The sequence below is a fragment of the Ambystoma mexicanum genome, chromosome 10 (genome assembly GCF_040938575.1).
Source record: "Ambystoma mexicanum isolate Mex_15411 chromosome 10, UKY_AmexF1_1, whole genome shotgun sequence".
NCBI lineage: Eukaryota > Metazoa > Chordata > Amphibia > Caudata > Ambystomatidae > Ambystoma > Ambystoma mexicanum.
This window is the reverse complement of record NC_090932.1, coordinates 599,604,322-599,626,665: the sequence shown is the minus strand read 5'-3', so window position 1 is coordinate 599,626,665 and position 22,344 is coordinate 599,604,322. Positions and strand designations below refer to the sequence as shown.

At 46.2% G+C, this 22,344-nt stretch overlaps 1 protein-coding gene across 2 annotated transcripts in view; it reads left to right on the top strand.

Annotated features, from left to right (window-relative positions):
* Positions 1-22,344, top strand: part of WDFY1 (WD repeat and FYVE domain containing 1) — a 1,420,223-nt gene that overhangs the window by 1,072,860 nt on the left and 325,019 nt on the right. The gene's annotated exons all lie outside the window — the stretch shown is intronic.

Sequence of the window (22,344 nt, the reverse complement as noted above, 5' to 3'; positions counted from 1 at the left end):
TTTTGTTTGTTATATTTCCTCGGCCGGGCTTGCAGCATGGCTTGGTGACGTGCCCTCCTCTCTTCTCTCCGCTCAGGGGTCGGAATTTGGGGGAAGACTGCTCGACTGCATCACGCCTTCCTGCTCGGTGTGGTTTCTGGCACCAGTTCCCAGTGTATGGCAGGCAGTTCTGTTCGTACCGAGGTTCACCGGACCTGGGACGGTGAGGCACAGTGACTGACTGCTGTCTCTGTGATAGGGACACCTGTGTCTTCCCACTTTTTTCCCCCCACGTTGCGGTGGGCTGCCATCTCTGTGGCAGGCACTCCTGATGCTTCTTTATCTTTTCCAACGTTGCGGCGGGCTGCAGTCTATATGGCAGTGCTCCTGCTGTTCCTTTCCCTTTTTCCACGTTACCGCGGGCTGCTGTCTGAGGCAGGCACTCCTGCTGCTCCCCTTTTTTATTCAGCACCACTCCTCCTGGGCAGTTGCACCTGTGCATCCCTACTTGGGCAATCTTTCTTGTGGCCCCCTCCACGGGCAGTTTTTCTTTTGGCCCCCTCATTGGGCAGTCTTTCCTGTTCCCTTTGTTTTTGTTTTCTCCAGCACTTTTTCACCTCTGGGTCATAAGGGCTTCCTTCTCACACATGGATTACGTTTCTTGCTTGTCGCCAATTGTTATGGCTGGTTTGGCCTCTCTTCACTGGAGCCCCACTTGCCTGAGCGCCGCACACCATTCACAAATACACATGGAGACAGGGAGCTCTTCAACCATCTTTTATTTCCCTTTCCAGGTTTCTGTCCCCGGCCTCTACTAGCCCCGTCTCTTACTCCTTCCTGTCCTTGGCTTCCTCTCCTTCCCTTAAGGTGGTTCTCTCCTTAAGGTGGGTTAGCCATGTTTCACATCACAACAGTCTCATTCAGATTCTGTACCTACTGTTTTGTAACCGTTAGTCTGCTTCAGCGACACTGATGCAGCTCTTCCTTGGCAAGAAAAACACAAGAACCCTGGCTGGGAAAGAAGCTGATAGGCATTGCGGATAGGAGAGTGGTATCAATGCATTCATACAACAGTAACAGCTTTGGCGGGGCAGGGACTGGCGTGCCCTTAAACTCACTCTCACTGCCTCTGGGGTAGGGCAGGCTCTAGCAATGACCTGGTAGTACACCTAACCTAGATTAAGAGCTGAGGAGTCCCTTCTCCCTTCTGACGGGGTTATCATCTTAGCCCGTCACATTTGTCTCTCTGGTTTCTTCATACCCATGGCCATATACCATTGTTTTATCTAAGTGAAAAGCTTTGTTGTACTTCACTTCAACAAAATAACTTTGTGGGGAATTAAATACATGTATGTGTATATATATATTTTTGAAGCTTGTGGAATCTGCTTAGATCACATGCTATGCATAGGCCGACATCTAGTGGAAGCTGCAGAGTATTACAGTTGTTGTTTTCGAAACTCGAAAAGGGACGTCGAGTAATACTATCCCTAGTGTGACGTCCACTGTACCCATGGTCCTTCACGTGTCGTGGTCTCTCAGATTGTTGCTCCCCCTGGACGAATCATTCCTAAACTTTGCAAAAAAAGTATATGGCCCACTCTGAATTTCTTTGGTAAATTTGGTGAGGTTTCGCCAAGGGGGGGGGAGTTATAGGGGGGAGCCCCAATTTTTTTTTTCCATAGACGCAATGGCAAAAAATAAAAAATGTTTGGATCCGCTGGATGGATCTTCACCAAATTTGCGGCAAGAGCGGCGGCTTGGTCCCGAAAGCGTGCTTTTGTAAATTTAAATTTTAAAACGGGCAAAATGTAGGTCCCAAAGAATTAGAGATATCTGTGTCCGCTTTGCTGACCCATTTCCCTGTTTGCTCTGCGAACAGGTCCCTGATTGGTCGGGTGGGCTGCGTGAAGTCTGTGACGTGCCCGCTGATTGGCTGGACGGCAATGTGATGTGTGTCACATTTTTCCGAAACGGCCGCCATGTTGTATCCGCGGATATCCATGGATACCGCAGTGGCGAACGGGGCTGTGAAACATGTTTTGGGACATTCAATGTTGGGAAGAGAGGCTGGCAAGGGTGGAGGAGTGAAAGATGGTTCATATGATGTATTTGTATAGGTTGAAGAAGACTGTGTTGTGTCTGCAGCAGTTTGCGGACACCACAGCAGTTCGCGGCCAGGTCCTCGGGCGAGCACCTTGTGTGGTGACTGCAGGCAGCATTCATTAGGATAGGGGAGTGGAATGTAGTTGATATGAGGATGTTTGTATAGGCTGTATTATGCTGTGGTTATTGTGGCAAGCCCTTAGAGTCTTGGGTGCATGAGTCTGCCCATTGGCTGCAATTACTGTAATAGTATGTGTACAGAAGTGGACAGGGCCTTGGACGCTTGGATTATGTATGTGGGTTGTGGTAACTGGCCAGATTCTTGGATGCATGGCTGTATTATGCTGTGGTGGATGTGGCCGGCCCCTACAGTCTTGGGTGCATGGCTGGAGGCCGTGCACCTGAGAATGTGCCCACTGGTTGCAAGTACTGTAATAGTATGTGTACAGAAGTGGACAGACCCTCGGGCGTCAGGATTATGTGTGTGGGTTGTAGCCAGTGGGCAGATTCTTGGGTACATGGCTGTATTATGCTGTGGCGGAGTCGGCGAAGAGTCGTGTTGAGTCTCTTGAGGAAGTGGAGTGTGCAGTGCTCTTTGTTTGCCCTGCTTACCTGACTTTGCTTTGCTGAAGGAGTCTCTCGTCCAGCTCTAGTGCAGGAGGCAAAGCTAACCCACCAAATACCCCGCCATACTGTGGTGTGGCGCGGAGTAGGGGCAGAGTCTTGTTGAGTCTTTGTGTGGCTTTGCGAGGCTCGGAGGAGAAATACCATCAGATATCATTACTTTTTCTGATGTGAGGCATCAGACCGACGACTCCAAGTAAGGAATGCAGTGCAATTTGTGTTGAGCCTTCTTTTTTTCCTTTCATCATCGCTTGGCTTTCGGACTGCTAATTATTTGAAAATTGATCAAATAACCCCACGCAGGAATACATGATCATTAACACGCATCCCTACTTGAAAGGGAAGTGTTTTTTTTGGAGGTACCTGGGAATTGGGGAAGAAAGGATAATTTGTGCCACCAATGCAAAGTTGGCAATGACTACCCGATATAACTTAAGGAGTGGCATACTTACGGATGACCTAAGGGCCCCTGAATGGGAGGGCTTGTTTGTCTCCAAATCTCAGTTTTCTGAATGCCGGCATAGTCTTCAATTACATCAAAGCATTCCGGCCGGTCATGAAGTACTTGCATGTGCTCAAGTACATAACACAGCCATTATTCAAAGGCCTGGGGGGGTGACGGAAATGTAATGTCAACACTGGATTCCACCCTAAAAGGTGGGAAGGACTTCACCCATACAGCATCAAACATCAAAGGGACAATTAATCAGTACTTTTGCAGGCGGAGACACAGTAGTACGAGTGACCTACATATGGGCCTACCGGAGCTCTCACACGTTCAAACACAAATCTTGGTGGATACTAGATTAATAGACAATACAATCTCCGACCTTGACTTTACACAGGGACTTAATCTTTCCCCCATACCTCCGGATAGTGCAGCAAATCCTTTGACCATGTTGAACTTGATGGAAGATACCAAGCGGGAGTCAATTGTACTAAATCAAAAGGTTAACAATGGTACATACCACACCTTGTCTCAAAGCTCCAATCAAGAGCTGGGTTCAAATGACATCAAAAGAAATTGATAAACAAAATATTGACATTTCTAGAATCAAAGTTACTCTCATGGACTTGTGTTTGGAGGGAAAAGAAACACAAGTCTTGTTAACCAACCATATACGATCTCAAGAGAGGGGTAAGACCCAGGAGCCTGATGTCAAAATACCGGCTAAAGAAGCAGATGATCCTCCCATCTTCAATGACACCCCCCTTTCAGAATCTGTGTTGGAGGAATTTCGCCACCTGGCACACGCGGTGGAAGTAATCCCTAGTGATAAAATAGCCTTCACAGAAAACTCCTCCACAAGATCAGGAAGGAAAGAAAGGGGAGGGGCCATAGAAAAAAAGCTCCCAGCAAACCTGTCGGGGAGAAGAAGAGCTAAGAGAAAGAAACAGAAACGTATCGTCTCAGCAGCCTCGTTACCTACCATACGAGAGAGGAAAACAAAAAATATGAAGGCGAAAAAGCCCAAATACTCAGGTGTAAATAGCTTTATCAATGGACTTGGCGACCCTTCTAAAAACCACATCCAAATGTTGGGACAGAACAGCCGGAACCATCTCATAGAGACCAAAAGGTGTGCCCTACTAACTCATCAAAGTCAAAAAAGAGGCAAAGACAGTCAAACAAAGCATTGGTGTTGAATGATATAAAAGTGATAAGTCACCATAGGTATTCACTCAAGGGTCCGAGCAGGGAGATCTTGCTCTTGGTCACCCAGAATCGTCGAAAATGGCAGGTCCCGGGAAACCGGTAAAATGGGCCCGATGTTTCTGCCATGGTTAAAGCCAATAAAAAAGACCAAGCTCCAGCTTAGTGAGAGCTTGAAATTGGCATCAATATTCCTTATGGGGAACATGAAAGAACGGATTACAGCTGAAGGAGTTATGAGCGTCGAAGAGTCATCCATCATGCCCCTTCTACTCCAATTGGATCTAGATACAGAGGAGAAAGTTATCCCTGCACTTAAGGACCAAGGACAACAGAGGATAGACGCTACAAGAACTGAAGGAGACAGCCATCGAGCAGACGACTCTTTCTCCAATAGTAAAGATTCTGGCGTTAGCCACAATGAATTGGCTCCCTTTACAGTCCTGAGACTTTGGTTCTCATGTCCAAAACACAAACCTAGTACCAAATTTCTGAACAGAGGTGCTATCTTGACATTCTTTAAAATAAAATACCAGATTTGTACCTCTTTTCAACCAGAGACATTGAATATGTTCAATTCCCTGACCCCCAAGTAGCCCATTTGGTAGAAGTTGGGTTTACTTCCAAAATTGGGGCGAAAGCTGTTCTTGCAGCTGTGGGTTCCCTACAGCAACAAGGCCTAGACATCCATGAATCCTTGCCCCATCCAGAGGAGTGGAAGGGTAGGGTAGGTTGCGTGGACGGGGTCGGCCACAATGGGAAGCCAGTTCAAACTAAGGAGACGGTAAACGGTGCCCAGGATGCCCATAACGGTGCACAGCCAGGTGTATGGTCTGTTACCTGAGATCATAAAGCAGGTCTGCCAGAAACTGGGGGTGGACCAAGCTTCGCTTTAGTTGCGAAAAAATAAGACCTGTGAGCTGGAACACGCAGGGCTCCAGTTCGTTTAAAAACTTAACAGTGAGAAAGGAGGTTTTTGGCAATAACGACTTGATCCTCCTGCAGGAGACATGGCTAGTCAATACCCCTCAATTAAAGGGGCTTACAATGTTAACTCAGCCAACAACCACTACGGAGGGGAAGACCTAAAGGTGGGCTGCTAATAGCTTGTAAGACCTAGCTTTGTCAGAAGGCAGCATTAATCCCCTGCAAGCATGAGGGGATTTTAGCGGTAAACCTGGCTGTCCCGTCGGAGGAGGGTACGAAGAAATGAATAGCCATAAACTTATACTGGAACTCTGCGTGTGTAAAACTCAGATTTCTTGGAATCCCTGGCATGTATCCTGACTCAGATAAAACTGAACCATCCAGAGGCTTTTATTTTAATCGCAGGAGATCTGAACTCACAATGCGTCACAAGCAGCACAGGGGGTACACTGTCTAAAACTAAAATGGTAACCGCAAATGGTAGAAGTTGGTTATTGTTTTTCACGGAATGGCACATGAGGATTGCAAACGCTTCCTAGAGGGGGATGTTCCCCCAGCAGTAACATGGAACCGAGGGCAAATAACATCTACCCTAGACTATATTTTTCTGTCGACATGCTTGTTTGGGAAATGTATGCAATTCTCAGTAAGGGAAAGTGGAACGAGTGACCACAAGCATTTGGAAGCAATCATCTCCTGGAACTTCACTGAAAAAAAAACAAATCTGTGGCCAGAAACAGTAGTGGTCAATAATCAAAAGAAGCGATTAGTTAAGGATAGGAGAGATGGAATCAACCTCAATAACGCTCTTCATCTGGTTTTGTCACAATGAGACTCCGCAATGACTATGTATACCTCTGTCTCCAAGCACCGGCCAGGGAGGGACCAAAGCTACTCCCTGGCCAGTTATTGAGGCCACAGGTGCGGAAGGCAGGAACACGGGTACCCAGGTAGCTGCAAAGGAATAGTTAATCAAATGTGAATGTAAAATCAGTAATATCAAAATAGCCTTAACAAAGGAATGTGATGGCACCTACCAATAGATTGCCCGTGGGGACGCTGTGTGGAAGGCGAATCTCTAAGTATCCCTCCCTAGGATGGACACCAACAAAAGAAGGAGCCCAACAGCAGCAAGATGGAAGTAGGGAGTCAAAGAGATTCGTAGCACCCTAATACCTGCAGTGTGCCTTTGATGTTATCTGCACCTGATGAAAGAGGAGAAAAAACAATCTCCCAGGAAGCACAGTTCAGTGTCCAAAATCACCTTTGCCAAACGGAAGTCCAAAAAGAAGTCCAATATCCAATGGCGAGAAATCCAGAAACCAAGAAGACAGAGAGTCCAAGTCACCAAATCCAAGGGTTAAGTAGAAACAGATCAAGGAAGGGCAAACAAGGTCCAAAAGCTGAGAAGCGTGGTGGCATGTTGCCGGCGTTCTTTTATGCTGGGGAACTTCCTTGTTGGTCACATGAGTGCATCCTCACGGGGTCACGTGAGTGGTGCTGCGTGTCACGTGACCAGGAAGTAACAGTGGGCGTAGTGTGCGATCCGAATCGGCTGCGACTTGTGAACCCTGGTGCCCCCCAGTGCCGCCGTGGCCACAGCCGCCAGATCCTCGAGCACCGCCATCCTTTTGCGGCCCTTCTGATGCAGCGAGACCTTGTTGTGGTATCCCGCTGCTGTTGGGAGGGAAACTTGGTGCAGGTACTATGGTATGGGGAGGATCCGGGCGGGACCTGTGTGGGTGCAGGCATGACAGGTTTGTAGAGATCTACAGGTTGATGATCTTAAATACAAATGCAAGCCCCATGGTTTTCATGACTTCCTATGGGCAGTAGAACATCCCCAGACTATGTCGTCATATAGAACTCCCGCTCATACACACACTTTTGATGAGACTACATGGCTCAAAAAGCGAGAAATGCGCAATACCATAAATATTATGAGGAGGGAAATTTCGGATACGGTCCAACTTTCTGAGAGGCTAAAGATCATTAAAAATAACTATAAAAACTAGTCAAAACAGCGCCAAATGACCCGTTTACAGAAAGACGGAGAGTCGATGAGCAGAGCTTTAGGCGATAATACATCTCGTAGCTTCTGGGCAATAATCAACACAGTTAATAACGATCCAAAAACTATTCAAGCTAATATTGTGTTTGAAACCGATTGGGTTAACCATCTCTCTGAACAATACCACAAACCAAAGGGGGCACCCGCATTCCAGACCTCGGATGCACCGTGGGTTCTGGAATTTTTCAAAGAAAATGTTCTCGAGTTGATAAACAAGTCCTCATCCTCGAGAGCAGCAGGTCCTAGTTGTTTAACTTACCAATTTCTGAAAAAAATGCAAAAATGTGGGCCTGAATTCTGACCGTATTCTTCCGGGAAATAATAGAAAAAAGAGAGATTCCCCCATCTTGGAAGTCTGCAATTATCATACCTATTTTCAAGAAGGGGGATCACAAGAATCCAGCAAACTATACACCCATTATGTTGCTGGATGTGGAAAGTAAGTTATTTGCCAGCCTTCTGCTTGGATAACTGGGCTAAATACAACAACGTTCTATCCAAGCAACAGACTGGTTTCCGTAGGGGACATTCTACATCCCTTAATGGCATAATCTGGGCCTCCCTTTGTGAGAGAAAGGATGGTAAAAAAAAGTCAAGGCTCTATGGCGCTTTCATTGACCTATCTAGTGAAGTCGGTTTGGTCAATAGAGACCGCCTATGGTCAAAGTTAGACAGTTGGGGAGCACCAAATTTGCTCACCAACATGCTGGCTTCTCTCCACGAGGGAAATACGGTCAGAATAAGACTGAATATTGAACGCCAACTTTCCGAACACGTTAAAGCAGGAACAGGAGTCGGACATGGTTGTATGGTCGCCCCCTACCTCCTTAATTCCTATTTGGCCAATTTCGGACGGGAAGTAGATTCTGTGGCATTGGCAAGCCCTAAAATCCGATTCAATCCTATCAAGTGGCTAATGTACGCAGATGATATTGTCCTCTTGGACAAAACAGCAGTGTGTCTCCAAAGGCTTCTGAATTCTTTGGATGCATATATGAAGAACAATTTAATTATTAATCCAGAGAAGTCAAAAGTAATCATCTTTGGAGAAAAGGGGACTCAGGATTATAAGTTCCCCTGGTCAGTAGGAAGTCATTTGATTCCAGTCTTGGAGGAAATTGTTTACCTGTGGTATACTCTGTATGCTTTTCCAAGAATAGGCCAAATTCTATCTGACTTTTCATCCAAAGGATCGCAGTTGACATTGCAGATGCAGAAGATCTTTGGACAATACTGCAAATGTTCTCTGTTACCAGTGGTAAGGTTTTATATGTCCAAAACTATTCCTGTACTTTTGTACGGACTAGAGGCCAGACCTTTGGCCTGGACCTTGAACTGGCAGAAAATTGAGGGCAAGATTTGGAAGAAAGTCTTGGGCCTGCCTAATAGCTTACCAATAGCAAGTCTGAGATCCCTTAAGTCACATGCAGATTGGAGGCTCCTTTCTCATTATAGATCAATAATAGATCCTCAAGATAATACTGTATGAGCATCTTTTAGTACATCTCAATCTTGATCAGTCCTCGTTTTTGCGAGATCTAAAGATGTTGGCGTTAGAAATCCTTACTGTGACAGTGCCGTGGATACATTAGTTTACAACCCCCGAAGACTAAGAAGGCCTTGATAACTACAGATTGTCTCAGGACAATAGACCAAATGCGGGGTTAGTCTGTAGCGGCCTCTCTCTCCCCCTGCAATAAGAAGCTGGGCTTTCTCCCAAAATATTTGTTAAAATTCCCAGGTGCCAAGATGAGACTGAACTTTCTCAGAGTCTGTTAGGGAGAATTCTCAGAAATGTGCTAATTCCCTCCACCTTAGAGACCCCCAGCAAATTTGCTGGATTTTGGGGACTTGATTTTTTTTCACCTGGAGCGAGTGAGGCGCTGTTTCCCACTCTATCATGTATTTTGATGTGATTTTGAACACTGTGTTTCTTTTGGTTGTGGAGTCTGACAAACTCCATAGTCATCATCTTTTACATTGTGTCACACAGCACCTTCAGTGCAGTGGCACAGGGAAGTCTTTCAGATTTCTCAAAGGTTTAAATACCTTCTCCTGGATGAACTACTGTTTCCAAGAGCAGGAAAGTGAAATTGACTTACATTTGTAACTTTCTAGACCCAGCACACCCTATCTTACAATAGGGTGCTGGAGGGGTTACCTAGTATCCCCTTTGTCTAGCCTCTCATGTAACATTTGTATGTTACCCTTTTCTCACTGAATGGCTGGTGGCAGTGGTTTGGTTTTAACTACCTTGGTGTGCATTTACCGCGGGCTGCGTTCGCAGCTGCAGTAAAGCACCGAAGGGTGCCATTTTTGTCAAAATGGCCCAGTCTTCTTTTTTTCGCCATTTCTTTGTGGAAAGGTCCTCCTTGAGATTTACAGGTTTTGTCCCATTGTTCGCTTTGCCTTTGGTGGGATTCACGAGTGAAACCCGCCTCTGGCTCCAGGGTGTCTGGGGTGGGCAGGAAGTGAGGGAGGTGCCCGAAACTCCCTGTGCTTAGTCTCCTAGGAGACCCAAATGCACTCTGTGGTGATTGGCTGGCTGACTGTCCGCCAATGAAAGTCCATCTCGACAGCCAGAAACCGCAGTGTTGCTATTTGCGGTAGTCGCGAGGAGCTGAAACACTGTAGTGCCACTTGTTGGAAATATTGCCAGTTGCGAGCAGGGACCGTCCCATTGCAGAGCAGGAGGCCCCAGAAGTCCTCCCTCTTATCCCCACGACTGAGGCTCAGGAACAGTGAGATCTGCAGAGCTGCACAGGAACAGAAGTCACTGATGCACCATTTTCTTCAATATAAAGGTACTGTAAAGCCTGAGAGAACTTATCTCTTATTGTAGAGTTGCTTGCATGTTCTACTACTCACAAGTCTAATCAGCTTGCAGGCCTACATTTGATTCTTCTTTTCTTCAAAGACTTCTAAGACCTTGTGCAAAGACTTTTCTACTTACCTACCAGAGTTGCTTCATCTTATATAAGACTTTTGCCCATTGACTTTGGCTTAGCCTGGTATACTGAATGACTCTGCTTAGGGGATCCAAAAGTATTTGCTTGCTTAAGAATATTTGTGGTCTCCTGTTGTTCTAATAACCTTTACCTTTTACAAAACATCTAACAGTATTCTGAATGCAAACAGTAAGATACTAATGTCCCCAGCACCCTAGCTATTGAGGTCACCCCAGGGTGTAGGTTGTGTCTGTGGGCTCAAAAGGGTCTTTACTGCTTTTAGAAACTAAGAGTGTACAATATTTAGGTGTATTTGTGTGTTACTTTTTATATTGCTCCCTTCTGAAGAAGGCTTATTCTAACTGACTGATAAATACATTAATAATTGTTTATTCAAGAAACCTTGTGTGTAAGAGTTTATTTGAATACTTGTCACTGTGAATCTCTGTGCAACTCCCCTACAGCTCACATTGGCCCCTCTTGAGATAAGCCTGGCTGCTCAACACGCTACCAAAACTGTGTAGTACAAACTTATATCAAAGGTTGAGTTTCCTATACCTGTAGTCAGAATTGTTGTAGTGCACCCAAAGGGTACTGCATACAAACTTTACCTAACAGAGTCCGACTCAATTTGGTTCAAACGGGAGAGGTCCTCTATACCCAGAATGCGCAGATCCTAAAAAACAGGCCATTGAGCATCTGTTAAGACATTGTCAGTGGACTTGGGAGGCCAAAGAGAAACATCTTTGTACTGACTCAGTTGATCGTTTACCCACAACAATGTTTTGGGAAAGGTTGATTGCTGGCCAATGAACATCGTTGACGATAAATGTCCTCGGTATTCTGCAGCAGACAGGGTTCATATACCCTGAGTTTTGCTGACAACTTTATACTTGGGCGGGTTCGGTTGATGTGTTTGTGTTTTAAGAATGTTAGTTTTATTTTATACTGAGTTTCCTTGTAATTCCTCTTTTCTATCTTCTTTTTCTATTTTTGTTTAGGAAACTTAATGATGGAATTGTTTTCTCTTTTCTCATTTTTTTCTATATTTGTGAAAAAACAAATTTGGTTGTACCGCAATAAAAATAAAAAATATGCTGTGGTGTTTGTGGCTAGCCACTAGATTATGCACCCAAGTGTCTGCGCACTGGCTGCAAGTATTGCAATAGTATGTGTACAGAAGTGGACAGGGCTCAGGTGGCTGTTTTATGTGTGTGGGGTGTGGACACTGGCCAGACTATTGGGTGTATGGCTGTATTATGCTGTGGTGTTTGTGGCTAGCCACTAGATTCTTGGATGCATGGCCAGATGCCATGCACCCAAGAGTCTGCGCATTGGCTGCAAGTACTGTAGTAGTATGTGTACACAAGTGGACAGGGCCTCAGGCGGCTGGCTTATGTGTATGGGTTGTGGACATTGGGCAGATTGTTGGGTGCATGGCTGTATTATGCTGTGGTGGTGGTGGCCGGCCACTAGACTCTTGGCTGCATTAGAGTCTGCCCACTGGTTGCAAGAAGTGTAATAGTATGTGTACAGAAGTGGACAGGCCCTCGGGCGGCAGGATTATGTGTGTGGGTTGTGGCCAGTGGCCAGATTCTTGGGTGCATGGCTGTATTATGCTGTGGTGTTTGTGGCCAGCCACTAGACTCCTGGGTGCATTAGAGCCTGCCCATTGGGTACAAGCACTGTAATAGTATGTGTACAGAAGTGGACAGGGCCTCTGGTGCCTGGATTTTGTGTGTGGGTTGTGGTGACTGGACAGTTTCTTGGATGCATGGCTGTATTATGCTGTGGTGGTTGTGTCCTGCCCCTTCAGACTTGGGTGCATGGCCTGAGGCCATGCACCCAAGAGTGTGCCCACTGGTTGCAAGAAGTGTAATAGTATGTGTACAGAAGTGGACAGGCCCTCGGGCGGCAGGATTATGTGTGTGGGTTGTGGCCCGTGGCCAGATTCTTGGGTACATGGCTGTATTATGCTGTGGTGTTTGTGGCTAGCCACTAGATTCTTGCGTGCATGGCTAGAGGCCATGCACCCACGAGTCTGCGCACTTGCTGCAAATATGTGTACAGAAGTGGACAGGGCCTCAGGTGGCAGTCTTATGTTTGTGGGCACTGGCCAGGTTCTTGGGTGCATGGCTGTATTATGCTGTGATGGTTGTGGCTTGGCCCTAGACTGTTGGGTGCATGACAGTGTGCCCACTGGGTGCAGGCACTGTAATAGTATGTGTACAGAAGTGGACATGGCCTCAGGTGGCAGTCATGTTTGAGGACACTGGCCAGGTTCTTGGGTGCATGGCTGCATTATGCTATGATGGTTGTGGCCTGTTCCTAGGCCTTTGGGTGCATGAGTGTCTGCCCACTAGTTGCAAGAAATGTAATAGTATGTGTACAGAAGTGGACAGGGCCTCTGGCGGCTGTCTTATGTGTGTGGGTTGTGAACACTGGCTAGAATCTTAGGTGCATGGCTGTATTATGCTGTGATGCATGTGGGCTATGCCTAGACTTGTGGGTGCATGAGAGTCTGCCCACTGGTTGCAAGAAGTGTAATAGCAAGTGTACAGAAGTGGGACAGGGACTCAGGTGCCTGGATTATGTGTGTGGGTTGTGGCCTCTGGCCAGATTCTTGGGTGCATGGCCGTATTATGCTGTGGTGGTTGTGGAGTATAGGGCCTGGCCACAACCACCACAGCATAATATGCCATGTGTGTGTATAGAAATGCGAGTTTCCCATTACAAAGAAGCATGACTCTAATATGCATATACTCACTGTACATATTGTTGAGGCACTGCATACTTTTTTGGAACACAGTGGATAGAATACCATTGAAGTGGAAATAGCACATTTGAATATTGTGCCACTGCAGGCACACATTTTCTTTGTTGCATGTGGAAATGCAGGAGAAATCCTTGTTTCATTGTTTGTGATAAAACAAACGTAACATTTTAGGGAAGGTACTTCATAATGTCGTATTATACACAATTTCAGACATTTATATACTTTATGGATCCTCATAATTAGTACATTATAAGTACTATGCTTCAAACAAGTGTTCTGTGCAATGTACTCAGTTCCTGTCTTTAGTTGCATAATCATTGGGTCTGTAGGAAAAAAAATCGATGCAGGATTAAAAAAAAAATAGTACATTTATTTGATGTTACGTGCCACACTATGCTTCATTGAAGTGTGCATTACTTACAGGAATGGGTAAGGTGCACATCTATGTGGTCTTTCTTGCTGCTGCAGTAGGAGGAATTGAAATGGTGTATGTCTTTTGCTTTTTGAAAGTGGTGGTGCTGTGGTTGCCATTCGATACCTGTTGGCGTATTCTAACTGTGTCTCTGTTTCCTCTGTTTAACAGTATCCCTTTATGCAGTTTGCTTGCTGTTGATGTTATCTAAATACTGTACTATTGACAACTAATATTGCAGTACTGTGGGGGCAGTTAGATACCTGTTGGCATATTTCACCTGTTGGTAGTTTGACAGTTCTTGAGGGTATGTTTTGCAGCAGTTTGATTGTTGAAGGTGGATTTTAGCAGTTTGACCGCTGGAAGTAACATTGTAGTAATGTGGGTGTACTGACCTATCAGTTGGCATATTCTGGCTGTTGATACTTAATAAGTCTTGAAGGGCACCTTCAGAAGAACTTTCGTTTTTGCAGGTGGGTTTTAACTTTTGTAGTAATGGAAAGTAGTATTGCAGTATTAGGGTTGCAGTTAGATACCAGGTGGCGTATTCTAACTGTTCACACTTTCACAATTGTGTAGGGTATGTTTTGAAGCACCTTTATTCCTGTTGGCAGATTCAAATTTCGAACTGTTGCCAAGTGACATTGTAGTATTATGAGTGTAGTTAGATGGCAGTTGCTATAATTATTGCAGTGGTATGGGCACCGTTACAGAGCAGTTGGCTTATTGTAACAGTTCACAGTGTTACAGGTTAGTGAGGACTGTTTGTAGACCCTCATACTAAGTTCTTTTTAAGTACTTTGGGTGAAACAATATTAGTGTGCGTTTTCCACAGATGTTGTTTCTGTGTGTGTAGTCATTGGGGAGAAACCTGCACAGAAGCGCAACTGATGTACTCACGGGCCAGTTGGTGTATGCTAAGTTGTTAGTTTCACAAGGTATAAGGGTATTTTCTAAAAAAAACTTTATTTAATGTTGTCAAGTCAAACATTCAGAAGAATACAACAATGAATTATTTGAACAATATAACCAATACGCTATACATCACTACATCAATGACCATTAGACCATCCTTCACACTGTTGAATTCGGAATGAGATTTTCCCCCCATTAAAACAAAGCTATTCCTTCCTAAACAATATTAATACAACAATAAATCCTATTTACACACTAAACAAAAACACAGAACGAATATTTAGACAGGAAGAAAGAAAAGAGAAACAACAGAAAATACAAGATTACAATCTCTCTCATATTCCAAATTTGTTGGAAGTACTCCTAGTTCAATCCCACATTCAACAACCATATAGCTCATTAAAGGGCATCCAAAGTTGTAAATTCTTGCCCTCCTGGCCTTGCCTCTGAAACATAACTCGAAATTAGACAATATTAATATATCATTTATCCAAATCTCAATCTGCGTCTTTTTCCTAGTTTTCCATACTTTCAAAACCTGCTTCGCTGCTATCACAAGCCTTTATCAATCCAATTTCCATACAACCGAGCGGTTTTACATCATCCACTTTCCGATAATAGCAGTACCTGCATTGGCCTCTGCGGAATACTTATTGACAAGACCGCATCCAATCTATCAAGCACTTCATTCCAGAATTTTTGCGCTCAGGAACAATGTCATAGCATATGGGTAAGAGTCCCTTTTTCTTTTCTGCACCCCCAACAGATGTCACCATCTATCAGCCCCAACCTACACATACGCTCTGGAGTCCAATATATCCACCCTGATATTTCCTGGTGTATTAGCCTCAAATTGAGATCTAATTTACTCCTATAGCCTACTCGCCACATGCGTCCCCATTCCCCTTCTGTAATCATACATCCCAGCTCATCCTCCCATTTTCCCTTTAGTATTTTCTATCAATCAACAACCAGATTATTCACTGGCATGAGATTCAGATAGTTGGAAACCATACGCGGTGATGTGTGAAAAATAGAAACACCTGCCGGCTCTTTCTCCATTGGTATTGACAACATATTAATTATCTGACTCAAAAGAGACTCCAGGTCTCTAAACCTATTCTTTTTCTCTTTTATTCAGATGAAAACTCCCTTGTAGCTCCTCGAATGTTAGAATTTCCCCATCTCGCATTATATCCCCTATGGTTATGATCCCCTTTGAAATCCAGCTTCTTGAATTTAGAGTCCTGTTTGCGATCTTTAGTCCAGGATTTTGCAAATAGAAGCCTTATAATTCACATATAAATTCCCATCAAAATTAATTAACCACCATATTATCATTGCTTTAGTCGCAACAACAGACGGCAATTTAGCTGCTCTCCCTTTAGCAACTTCCCCCCTGAATAAATATTATCCAAGTGAAATTGAGAAAGCCTATACCTTTAATTTGTCAGCCATGCTGGTTCACATTCAGTCTCAGGCGCCATATAGAGAGGTGCTTTCTTTATTATGAATCCTCTATAATCATTTTCCAGATCTGGGTATCCAAACTCCCCTTCCTTAGTACCACATAACAAATAAAATTGCAGGATTTTTGGGTGCTTCTTTTAACCCCAGAGGAAGTCTTGGAAAACTCAGTCTATTTCTTTGATTGTTTTCTTTGAGAACTTCAGGGGTATGGATTGCATAATATATAAAACTTTTGGCAAAAGAGACATTTTAATTGCATTTATTTTTTCCCAAATTCCCAGTCCCACCCGTTCCCATTTTCTAATATCTCTCTTAAGAATTTGCACTAATTTTGCCACATTAAATTCCACCATCTTTCTTATATCTTTAATTAGATAAATCCCTAAATATTTTACATGCGCCTCAGACCATTTACAATCCCAATCGGAATAGTCTCCCCTCCTACAGGACAAAGAAAGTGGAAACACCTCAGTCTTATCCTAGTTAACCCTATATCCCTATAATTTGTCAATTTTTTCAAAAGTTTCTCTAAGGCTTACACTATCATCTCCTGGGTTTGAGAGAATCACCACCATGTCATCAGCATAAGAGAGCACTTTAATTTCCTTGAGTCCAAACTTCCATCCCTGAGTTGCCTGGTCCATACGTATTAAAGTAATCAATGGTTTCAATGCAATATTGAATAGGAATGGTGACAAGGGACAACCCTGCCTTGTCCCTCTTGTTAGGCTAAATGCTTCAGACAGTTCATTATTAACCCAAATACGTGCTTTTGCTGTTTTCTGAAGACACTGAGCTACCCTAATACATTTATTTCCAAATCCCATTTTCCCCATTGTTAACTCTATCAAATGCCTTCTCAGCGTCCATGAACACTGATGCAGTGTTAGAATTCTCATTCGAAGGGATTGTGTCCTCCAACGTATTCCTTATCTTTGATAGATCATCTCCCAGCTTGCTGGCCTCGGAAACATTTTTCAGTAGAGGGCGCTGCGCGTCGACGTCCCTCGAGCCAATGTCCCTCGACAGCCTCCATATCGGCGCCGACATCATCATGCGTATAAATAGACTCACGCAGCGTCGTTTGCTCAGTTCCGTTTTTCCGTGCTTCGTGGGGCCTCGGAATATCGTTGCTCAGTTCTTCAGTCAAATATACTTCATTATTCCTCGTGAATACCGACTCGTACTCGATGGCTTCCTCACACGAACCGACGACTCCACGGTCCGGGTTCAAAAAATGTCGAGACTGTGGAAAGAAAATGTTGTTGACGGATCCTCACAGGGTCTGTTTGTGGTGCCTGAGAATCGAGCACCATTGTTCGGAGTGCGAGGACTGCATGTCCATGACGGCGAAAGCCTTGAAGGAGCGTAAGTGGAAGCTCGAGAGGGGCAAGGCAGTTAAAACTTCTTCGAAAGTTTCCTCAGCGGAGTCGAGACATTCGTCCCCTCGCCATCACAAAAGACATTCTCGTTCTAGGTCTCGAAGCAGTTCCCATCACTCTTCAAGATCTAAGCATTCAAAAAAGAGACGTTGAAGATCCCCTTCCTCGTCGTCTTCTTCTTCCGTTTCCCCAAAAAGGGTCTCCTGCCCCACAAAACATAGCTCTCAGGCTGAATTCAGGAAAAAGATGCTGAGCGTCTTCGAGAAAGCGGCCTCGACCCCCTCGAAGACTGCTGAGGGTGATACCCTGGGTGAAAGACCCGAAAAAACAGAACGCCGCGAGTCGCAGCACCCGGCGAAAGAAGCCACTCGAGAGCGTCACGAACCCTCGAGTAAAGGCAAAGTCGCGTCTTTGATGCCGTCGTCGAAGATCCCTTCGCCGCATAATTCGACTCACTCGAAGGTTGTCGACGCCATTATTGAAGGGTTCTTCGACTCACAGGTCAGTCGAGTCGACGCCGTCTTCGACGCCGAGAAAGGACAAACCCACGGCCACCTCACAGCCAGTGGCCATACCCAGAGCCTCGATCACGAGAATGTCGTCGACAACCTCGAGTAAAATTCCGATACTGTCACGCCCTTTCACACAACCCATCTCTCACTTCCCCCCTCACACCTGTCTCCCTCATCAGGCGCTTCTCGCCGTCGTATTTCCCATTCACACCAGCGGGGGAAACACGGCAGGCGGAATACCATGTTGGGCGGACCTGCCTCTTTTCGCCCTTTTCCGCGTTGGCGGTTGCCATGGCGCCTCCTGCACAGCCGGCGACGCCAGGATACCAGGACGTACCGACAGCCCCAATCGCTGGCCGCGTTGCACTCCACGCAACGTGCGCGAGCAGTCACGTGATGCATCACGTGATACCGCTCGCCTCTTCAAAAGAAGCCGGCAAACAAGACTCTTTGCTTCACAGCTACTTCTACGGAGGACTACCATTGCTTCTTGTTTTCTCTCCTTACTTCGACCTTGGAACGCTTCTTGGAACTGCTCTTGGATTACCCTTGGACTCTGGCGTGCTCTCTGATTTCCCGGACATCTGACACCTATTTGTACTTTGGACTTGCTTTTGGATTGCCCTTCTGTTTTTGCAACCCTCGGATTGCTTCACGTTTTGCCACGGATTCAGTCTTGCTCCACCGGGTGCTTTCAGGAGTGTCAACTACATCATCCCAGCCTGCTGTGGGTTCCCCTGCATAGGTTCCTTACCTACACTCCACCCCTTTTAGGTAAGCTGGTGTCACTGCATTTTGTTTACTCCTTCTGCCAATTACCAATTGCCTTTTTGAGTGGTTCCTTGATTATAACCCTTTGCCTTACAGTACTCAGGGGTCCTTCTGGCGTTCCCGATACCAGGCTGACGACGACACTCCCACCTGTGGCCTCAAAGATTGCTAGGGCAGTATTTACATTCTGCTCGAGCGGTACTTGGGGACGGAGGCATTACATAACTGCACGACCATCAAGTCGGACCCATTAAGTTAGAACAGACTGTGAAGCCTTATGGTCGTCCAGTTATGGATGTTTCAGCCGGGGACCCTGTGATTGCTTTAATGCAAGCAGTGACATCGCTTAGGACAGATATGGCAGCTGCTACCACTGCCCTCCGCACTGACCTGGCCTCTGCCACCACTGCACTGAACCACCATCTTGATGCCATGCAAAGCACACGACATCCCTTACCTGTTGACGCCGAGTTCGGCGATGCTGCCCCATCCCAAAACACGATTCCCGTCACACCACCCACTCTGCCAGCCCCGTCCGTGGTGGTTCATACCCCATTTCCTCTAGCAGCCCCTGAGAGGTATCAGGGGATCCCTTGAAATATCGCACCTTCATAAATCAGTGCAAACTGCATTTCTTGTGCCGACCCCAGGCTTTCTCTGATCCGGTCTCTAAGGCGGCTTTTCTTCTATCCCATTTGTCGGGTGTGGCAGCCACATGGGCTAACCCATTGTTGGAGGGCAACCATCTTGCTCTGTATGATTTCGAGTTATTGACCCAAGAAATGGCCAAGGTTTTTGACACTAGATATAAAGCCCAATCCAGAGACATGGAACTCTTAGATCTTACTCAGGGCCGATCCACTCTCATTGAATATATCACCAAGTTCAACCAACTTGCTACTGAAACTTCCTGGCCAGAGAACAAGAAAGCAGTGATCTATTATCGGGGATTGTGTGGTTCCATGAAGGATGCTTTATCTGTGGTGCCTTCTCTTCCCTCACTCTATATCGACCTAGTCGATTTGACCTTGCAAATCGACGCCAGGCGGGCAGAACGTAAGGGGGAAGCAGGGTTATCCCATACCTCACCTTCAACCTCATCTGGCACCTTACCTGAACCCATGCAGATCGGCGGGGTACGCAGTCCTATTACTCATGCCGAACGAGAGCGCAGAAGGGCGGACAATGCTTGCTTCTACTGCGGTCTCAACGGGCATTTTGTAAAGGAGTGTCCCCGCCGGCCAAGGAACAAAGTTCCGGGTTTTCCGAAGACTCGCCCTTGAGATCAGGGGTTGGGGCGAGTCCTATACAAAATACCTCTGATCCAGCTTTTGGTCCCGTCCGACCTGTGGTGGTACAAGCTTCCTTAAACCCAGCTGCAGGGGTCTCCCATGCAGTACAAATAGTGATCGACTCTGAAGCTACAGGCTGCTTTATAGATATAGCGCTAGCCAGTTCGCTAAACTTACCTCTGATCAAAAAGAAACACCCCGAACCGGTTCATGCAGTAGACGGGACGTCCCTAGCCTCTGGACCAATCTTACAACAGACAGCCCCTATGGAATTAGTCATACAGGAAGTCCATAGAGAGACCATGTCATTTGATCTCATAGCCACGCCTCAGTTTGGTGTTATCCTGGGCATTCCTTAGCTAAAGAGGCACAATCCTCTGATAAACTGGGGCACGGGTCAGGTCTCCTTTGAATCAGAAACGTGCCAATACTACTGTCTGCTCGAGACACCTCGGGTTTCCAGTCCCGCAGACATTCTAGAGGTAGTCGCTTCTTTAACCATAGAAGACAGATCCGACGCCCAGGACACTCACATGATAGGGGCGGTCACGAACAACATACCTCCTGAATATTCTGAATTTCGGGCTGTGTTTGACAAAGGCTCTGCGGAAGGTCTTCCTCCGCATCGATCCTACGACTGCCCCATTGATTTAGTCCCGGACGCCCCCATCCCAAAGGGGCGGATCTACTCCCTAACCCAGACAGAAGAGCGAGTCCTGCAAGAATACATACAGCAGGCCCTGCGTCTGGGTCACATTCGCCCATCAACATCCCCAGCTGCAAGTCCTATCTTCTTTGTGCCAAAGAAGGAAGGGGATCTCCGTCCTTGCATTGATTACAGGCGTTTGAACGCCATCACGGTAAAAAAACGCTATCCTATACCTCTCATTACCCCATTGTTAGACAAACTCACTCATGCCACAATCTACACCAAACTGGATCTGCGGGGAGCATACAATCTCATACGCATGCGGGAGGGAGATGAATGGAAGACGGCCTTCTGCTCACGACAAGGGTTGTTTGAGTATACAGTTATGCCGTTTGGCCTCTGTAATGCTCCTGCTACGTTTCAGCGCTTCATGGATGACATATTTTGCGATATCCTGAACGCTTACGTGGTAGTGTACTTGGATGACATATTGGTTTTCTCTTCCTCCCTCGATGAACACATCACGCATGTCAAGGAAGTGTTGTTGCGTCTTCAAGCCAACACACTATTTCCTAAACCCGAGAAGTGCATTTTCCACACCAGTCAGGTTGAGTTCTTGGGGTTCCATATCTCTCCTGGGGGTCTCTCTATGAATCAGTCCAAAGTTCGGGCAATTAACGAATGGCCAATTCCGACCACACTCAAGCAACTGCAATCATTTTTGGGTTTCGCCAACTTTTACCGACGATTCATAGCTGGGTTCTCCTCTATTGTAGCACCACTCACTGCGCTCACTAGCCCTTCAGTCCCATATGTCTGGTCCGTGACACAACAAAACGCCTTTGACTCCCTGAAAACCATGTTCACCACTGCTCCGGTGTTGCAACACCCTGACCCTGAACTACCGTTTGTCCTCGAGGCAGACGCATCCTCTTATGCACTAGGAGCTGTACTGTCCCAACCATGTCCTGCCACTGGTCGTTTGCATCCGGTTGCATTTCATTCTCGTAAGTTCACGCCAAGCGAATTGCACTACACAGTCACAGAAAAAGAACTATTGGCCATTAAGGACGCCCTACAGACCTGGAGACACCACCTCCTGGGCGCAAAACACCAGACGGAGGTGTTCTCCGATCATAAGAATCTCCAAGACCTTGCCTCCCTGAAATGTACAAACAGCCGACAAGTACGTTGGCATCTCTTCTTTGCCGCGTTTGATTTCGTGGTCAAACATAGACCTGGTGTCGGGCATGGGAAAGCAGACGCTCTGTCTCGTTCCCCTGGGGGGGAGGTTCTCCCATCCTTCCCTGAAACCTTGTTGAGTGAGACACATGTAGTTTGTGTCTGCACACCATCATCTTCATTACAGTCCACCATACGACAGTGGGTCTCCCGCTATCCACAGTCACTAACAGAATGGGATCCGGTCATGCAGGATGGGCTGCCCTTTGTACACGGGAAGCTTTTTCTTCCCACAAGTGAAACCAGGAACCTGGCGTTGGAGTGGTCTCATGATGCTGCCATTAATGGTCACCCCGGGCAGCATCGTACTCTGGAATTGCTCAAACGCTGGTGTTGGTGGCCGACTATGAAACGCGACGTACAAAATTACGTCAATACCTGCTCAGTCTGTGCCCAGGGCAAGTCACGCAGGGGCCGACCTTTGGGTCTTCTTCTTCCTCTCCCGGTTCCTCCACGTCCCTGGCACACGGTCTCAATGGACCTGATTACCGACCTGCCACGTACACAGGGTTTCGATACTATTTGGGTCGTGGTCGACTCCTATACCAAACTGGCCCGTTTCGTACCATGCAAGGGGGTACCTTCAGCCCCGGTCTTAGCCAAGCATTTCTTTA